The 7837-nt window shown below is 31.9% G+C and overlaps 1 long non-coding RNA gene across 1 annotated transcript in view; it reads left to right on the top strand.

Annotated features, from left to right (window-relative positions):
- The window catches only part of LOC135213446 (uncharacterized), a 244314-nt gene that overhangs the window by 276 nt on the left and 236201 nt on the right, over nucleotides 1-7837 (top strand). Inside the window, exon 2 of the long non-coding RNA XR_010314127.1 lies at nucleotides 3765-4270. This is a non-coding gene — a long non-coding RNA (uncharacterized LOC135213446). The remainder of the gene's footprint in view (nucleotides 1-3764; nucleotides 4271-7837) is intronic.

Raw genomic sequence — 7837 nt, 5'->3', positions numbered from 1 at the left:
GAGAGAGAGGAGCTCTCTCTCTCTCTCTCTCTCTCTCTCTCTCTCTCTCCTTGTTCTTTTGGTCGGCTGCCAAGCGTTTTCGAAAGCCACACACCACACTGAGTCTCTCTCTCTCTCTCTTTCGCTGTCTCTGTCCGTTTCTGTCTCTCTCTGAATCGAATGATACTAGAAACGGAAAATTCTCTGTAAACTCATCATTGTTTGACCCCCCCACCCCCTTCCTCTCAAACGATGTGATGTCTGTCGTGTGGTGATTGATTGATTGCGTTCCTCTTCTTGTTTATAACGTTGCGAAGATCAATTATTTAAAAAAAAAAAAAAAAAGTTGTTTATCAGCCTTGCTCCTAAGACTGTCTTCTTTTCGTTTTTATCTATATATATTTTTTTTATTCGATGTTCTAACTCTGTTCAGTGTTGCTATGTGGATTCACATGAATGACCCTTTTTTGAGATATGATTGAAATTTGCCTGACACCTGGAGCAGAATGATTCTGGAAGGAAGTATAGAACGTGTGTTGACATTTGACCTGATTATGACCTTGTAAAAATACACAGTCGAACGTTTGGAAAAAGTTTTATACTGAATTATTGCAATATTAATGTATTCCTAGTAGAATTACACAGTTGAATGTTTGGAAAAAATTGTATACCGAATTTATTGCCAGATTAATGTATTCCAAGTAAAAATACAAAGTTGAATGTTTGGAAAAAAATTTGAATTGAGATATTGCCAGATTAATGTATTCCCAGTTAAAATACACAGTTGAATGTTTGGAAAAAATTTTAAATTGAGTTATTGGCAGATGAACGTGTTCCTAGTTAAAAGACCCAGTTGAATGTTTGGAAACTAATTTTAAATTCATAGTATAGTTACACAGTTGAATGTATGGAAAAAATATTATACTGAGTTATTGTCAGATGAATGCATTCCTAGTCAAATTAAACAGTTGAATGTTTAAAAAAAAATGTTATTGAGTTATTGCCAGATGAATGTATTCATAGTAAAAATACACAGTTGAATGTTTGGAAAAATGTTAAATTGAGTTATTGCCAGATGAATGTATTCCTAGTTAAAATTATACACAGTTGAATGTTTGAAAAAAAAAACTTATTTTTAGTTATTGTCAGATTAATGTGTTCCTAGTTAAACTACATATTTGAATATTTGGAACAAATTTTTTAATTGAGTTATTCCCAGATGAATGTATTAATTACAGATAACAGTTATGTTATCATGAACGACAAATGTATAAAATGTATATTGAATTGTTGCCAGATGAATGAATTCATTACAGGAAACAGTTTCTAAGAATGAATTACAAATTTAGTCTTAATAACCAATGGCTTTTTAAACGTTGGCATGACACATTGGAAACATGAGTGAGAATTAGTAATGAATGGTGAATGACATAAGTGTGTGTATATATTATATATATATATATATATATATATATATATATATATATATATAGTTATATATATATATATATATATATATAAGCGAATACCACGGGAAATGATAGTCAGGAATCCAAGCGCTCGTCTTTATTCAGGACATTCGTCTTTATCAGACATCGTCAGTAGCTCCTTGACGATGTCTGAATAAAGACGAAAGCGCTTGGATACCTGAAACTATCATTTCCGTGGTATTCGCTTATTTATGAAGTCACCGTGCATCTACTGTGATTTTTTAAGCATATTATATATATATATATAAGATATCTATATAATATATATATATACGCATATATATAATTTGGCTATTGTCGTAAAAATATGGAAATCAGTACAATATCAAATCACTTAAGATAATTACTTTAGAAAAGTTCTCTCGAACGTGTAAACTTTACAGGACAAAGCGAAACACGAGTTTCAAATTGTTTTTCTTTTTTTAAAGGACTTAATGTATTATGAATAAAATAGATATGAAAAAAAATATCTCCTCTGGAAAAGACTGTAGATCGTAGACGCCATTGTAGCTAGCCAAGGATCCAGGAGAGAGAGAGAGAGAGAGAGAGAGAGAGAGAGAGAGAGAGAGAGAGAGATATGAATGAAGTTACACATTTCGCTTCCCTCTCGTCCATGTGACCTCGGGTCTCTCTCACAGCTCCATCTCTCTCTTCTCTCCTCTCTCTTCTCTCCCCCCTTGCCAATTCCCTATTCCCTCGCCTACCTCACTCCCTCGCTCCATTTCCTCCCCCCATCTATCCCTCCCACCCACCGCCCCCTATTTCAAACTCCCCTCGAAGACGCCACCGAAACTTCTTACTGGGATTTTTGGGGGGTGGGCCAGAATCCTCCTTCTCCTCCTCCTTATCCTTCGTTTACCCAGCCAGAAGTTATGGGAGACTTTCTCCTATCCTCCTCCTCCTCCTCCTCCTCCTCCTCCTCCTTATTCTTAAGATTTCTTTGTGTAGTATCAGGACAAATGTGTGTGTGTTTTATATATATATATAATATATAATATATATATATATATATAATATTATATATATATTATATATATATATATATCATATATATATATATATATATATATATATATAGTATATATAATTATATTATATATTTATATATATATTATATATTAATATTATATATATATATATATATGTGTGTGTGTGTGTGTGTGTGTGTGTGTGTATGTGTGTGTATACACGAATTATTCTTCTCTATTGATCCCCACAGTTTTATGGTAGCAATAAGCGGCCGTTTTCACGGGCGATTACACACGTGAGTGTATCTGGTCGTTAACTGTGTATATATGGTTATGCATACACATGTGTATGCGTAAAGATTTATGTTTGTGTGTATGTGTGTGTTTGTGTACGTAAACGTGGTCTCTTGATTGACAGCGTTAACGATTAATCTCGGGTAACCATGTTCAGAAGTTAATAATAATAATAATAATAAAATAATAATAATAATAATAATAATAATAATAATAATAGTAAATTCACGTTTCCAATGAATAATAATAATAATAATAATAATAATAATAATAATAATAATAATAATAATAATAATAATAATAATAATAATAAAGTTCATTTCTTAGCCAGAGCCAGTAGCCCCCTCCTATCAATTATGATTTTTGTAACTGACCCCAGTATTTGTGACGCCATCCACGGCATCTGGGCACTCTCTCTCTCTCTCTCTCTCTCTCTCTCTCTCTCTCTCTCTCTGGTGCCACGTTCAATTGGTCTTCTCAAAACTTAAGACTGCCAGTCTTGTTAATTCTCGGCTGTCTTGACTGATCAAATGCTCGGGCAAAATTAATACTATGTCTATCATTTTTCATTAATTAATTCTTATTTGGCTGCCATTTTATCTCTATCTTGTTCTTTCTTCTAATCTCGTTCTTTTGTTTCCCGTTTACGTGAATTTTCGTTTTACACGAATTTATGATTGTCATAATTCATCACGTCAAAATATTTTTTTTTATCAAAGTTGTATTCATATTCTAGGACTGAGTTGGATCATAGTTATTACCATTGAAGTTCTAATGTCAATCAAATTTATGATCGAATGTAATAAGTCAATTCGACCGCATTGCCAAAATCTGTACATATAATATATTATATATATATATATATATATATATATATATATATATATATAGATATATATATATATATATATATATATATATATATATATATTGACTGTGTGAGTATTATCCTTGGTGTCTTATACTATATGTTAACCAAACACAAAGTTTTCGGCCGTGTTAATAAATGTTTTAATTTGATTTTTGCAAACAGGAATATATTTCGAAAGTGAAGTGAAAAAAAATTCAATTGTCAAGAACAAATAATTATAAACTAAAAGAAAAATTCGTATGTTTCACTTGGATAGCAAACTGTGAACTACCAATGAAAAGACAATAAAAAAGATATATAAAAAGTAAAATAGCGCATGTCGAAGGAGAAGAGGAAACGAAAATAAATAAAAAAAATAAGAGAGAATTTGTTTCAATCCGACCGTTGCATTATACAGAGACGTGTGAAATAAATCTTGAAAAAAAACTGAAATAAAAACAATCTTTGTTATTTTATTCACCGAGATAGACCTGAATTAGGCTTCGTGAAGTTTCATCTCTATCTCTCTCTCTTTCGTGCACGCGCGCGCGGTTGTCTCAAAGGGAGAGATAGAGTGAGCGAAATTGTGACTTTGAGACAGTGCAAATAATCCTTTTTTCCTCTCTCTCCTTCGACATTTCACGATTCATTTAACGTCGCCGCAAGAATAACCTGTCCAGTTGACCCAGGTGAGTTTTGCCTTATCTCTCTGTAGTTAAGAAAAAGTCATGCTTTTAGTGTGTTTTTTTCTCTCTTTTTTTGTTCGTTCAAGTACATACATACACACACATTTATATATATACATAATTATATATATATATATATATATATATATATATATATATATATATCTATATATTATATATATGATATGCATAATCAATGATAAAAATTATTTTTGACATGTAATTATACTATGTTTTTACGTCTATATGTCCATAATTTTGATAAATGATTATATCATGGTTTTGTTTTCATGTATGTACCTCACATTCGCGCGATATCTGCTCATTACATTCATGTCTACATCTACATACTTATGTATATGTATACGTACATTTTGGTTTTGCGCATGTATGTAATATATTTTTTTCAATGTATATGCATATTAATTTTGTGCATATATGTGTACAATGTGTATACATTTTTGTCAATGTGCATCGTGTTTTTAAGTGTATGTAATTAGTTTATGCCTTTGCATATAAGCATGTCCCCTTTGTGTGTTAGCATGTATATATAAATCATGTTTATGGCATATATAAATTCTATTTGCGTCAGGAGTACTTGTATAGATCATGTTCCAGAGAGCATGGTTATGGTATTTCTACAGTTATACTCGTGAATATGATATCACGTTGGAATACATGTGTATTCTAAGTTTCTTTGTATTTGTCTGTTGAACGTTTCCAGTTGGTAGAGAATTACTTTAAAGTAATGTCACAGAAGGAAATAACTGATATCCTTCGAGGTTCTGCATATAATTAGAGTTCCAGTTCAGGATCTGGAATAAAATTAGGACGCAAGAGCGGGATTTTAGTTAATGAGGTTTAAATTTATTTGAAAATATGAATGATGTAATTTTTTAGAATAATCTTGCGTACAATATTTTAGCTACGGTACGTAAATATTAAATCTCAAGTCGATATTGGAGGCTTCGAATACCGCATTCAATGTGAGCAGCACTATTGATTGAGTAGATGTTTTTTTTTTTTTTTTTTTTTTGTGTGTGTTTCAGCAGAAGTAGGGTACTGGTGAAAACCTCCGGGGAAACAGGGGGAAACAGAACTCATTGATATGAATTCATTAACATGAATTACCGCCACTATAACCTTTTCATATCACTCATAGCCACCATTCCATCTCATTAATTCACCTTCCTCATCCGGGTCAGCACGCATATTCTCTTTCGGATGTGCCGAATACGGAAATCACTATTATTTAATAGCGTAAGTAAAAACGTCTACCAAGACGAAACAAGGCGTGATCCGATCTCCAGCTTACTCTAGACGTGTGCAAGATTTTCCCCTCATGCATAAGTTGTGAGCATTCTATTCCTAACTTTTAACGTAAATTAAATCGTGCTAAAATCTACAATCGAATAGAGTCTCGTTTCACCAACGACAAGTAAAATAAATATGCTGTGTTTTATTAGAAATAATTTTTCTGTACTGTTTAATATGCATATTATTTATTTTTTTCACATTTGCAGTCTAATAAATAAATCATGAATATCCTATCCTAAAATTCCTGTATCTTTAACTCAACGCGAAACACCTTTTTCAGACATTTTTAGGCTATTTCATAAACCTTCCCGAACACCCTTCTGACAAGAACAACAAAAATAATTTTCCTGTACTGTTTAATATGTACATTAATTATTTTTTTTACATTTTCGTTCTAATAGATAAATCATGAATATCCTATCCTAAAATTCCTGTATCCTTAACTCAACGCGAAACACCTTTTTCAGACATTTTTAGGCTGTTTCATAGACTTCCCTAAAACCCCCCTAACAAGAACGACATAAATAATTAATTTTTTTACAATGGTTCTAATAAATAAATCATGAATATCCTATCCTAAAATTCCCGTATCTTTAACTCAACGCCAAATACCTTTTCCAGACCTTTCTAGCCTTCCATAGACCTTCCCTAAAACCCATCTAACAAGACAAACAACAACAGCAACAAAGTAGCTTGTAAGAACAGACGAGAACTGACCGAATGTCGCTCAATTGTAGCCTAAGGCTGAAGGAAGGAAAATACAATTTTTTTTTTTTTTTGTATCGTGGCATAAAAGGCTTGATTCTTTCCCCAGCCTTCCCTCAGCGTGAGAGATCTATAGATGCTTTGCGGATAAGAGGAATTACATATGTTCCCGCTCGTCCGTCTCTCAGAAGGAGATGCAAAAGTCATTCGTCTCTGTATACGTAGCGCTACGTAGCGCCGTGGATAAATTCAGATAGTCATCTGTTTCTCTCTCTTTTTTTTTTGGGGGGGGAGGGGGTGTGGGAGGGGGCGAGGGTGGTTAAATACCTGCGCCATGCGTGCGTAAGTTCTACAGAGATATGCGTAGATTAAAATATTATATACGTGCGGTCATTATTTCGTTACTTGATACCCTTTTGTTTTATTTCATACATATACATATATATATATATATATATATATATATATATATATATATATATATATATATATATATATATATATATAAATGCCTACGCGATGCGTGCGTAAGGACAGAGATGTATACGCAATTGTAAATAATCTTTATTCACGTTCGTTTATGGGAACATATCATCCGAATTACGTAAAGATTTATTAGCGTCAATTCATGATATTGGTCATTTTAAGTTTCGCATCTCAGCGAAAAACCGACTTCCTACACATCGTTCCTGCTCCGAATTTGAAGGCGCTTTCGCGTGGACCTCCCACCATTAAAAGAAAAAAAAAAAAAAAAAAAAAAAAACAGTGCGCGATATGTGACCATGAAATCACATAGACTGTTAGTCGTGATATATTAATGCCGCTGTGGCGGACATAACTAAGCTTGTTTATTTAAACGATGGCAGGAGTCGACGCCAAAGTATAAATTAAACGGCCAGATGGCAGAATCGGTTCCGGAATAAGATTATAACGTCAGAGACGGTGGGGAGGGGGCGGGGGTGGGGGTGGGGGTGGGGGTGGCGGTGGCGGTTGGGGGGTGGCGGTGGGACAGAGAGAGAGAGAGAGAGAGAGAGATAGAGAGCACATATATGACATACATACATATATACATATATATATATATATATATATATATATATATAATATATATGTACATATATATATATATATATATATATAGCTATATAGATATATATATATATATATATAATATATATATAGACATATATATATATGATATATATATATAGATAGAGATATATATAGATATATATAGATATATAATACATATATATATATATATATATATATTATATATATATATATATATCATATTATTTATGTATATACATACATACATACATACATACATATATCTATATATATATATATATATATATATATATATATATATATATATATATATATATATATATATATATATATGATATATTATATATATATATATATAAATATATATATATATATATATATATATACAAACCAAGGGGCAGGCAGGTGACGACCAAGGAATACATCAAATATCAGGTGTTGACTGAAGGAAACAGGCCAATCTACATAGTTTTT

This window comes from Macrobrachium nipponense, chromosome 42, assembly GCF_015104395.2.
Source record: "Macrobrachium nipponense isolate FS-2020 chromosome 42, ASM1510439v2, whole genome shotgun sequence".
NCBI classification, from domain to species: Eukaryota; Metazoa; Arthropoda; class Malacostraca; order Decapoda; family Palaemonidae; genus Macrobrachium; species Macrobrachium nipponense.
The sequence above is the reverse complement of the archived record's forward strand: the minus strand, read 5'-3'. Positions and strand labels throughout refer to the sequence as shown.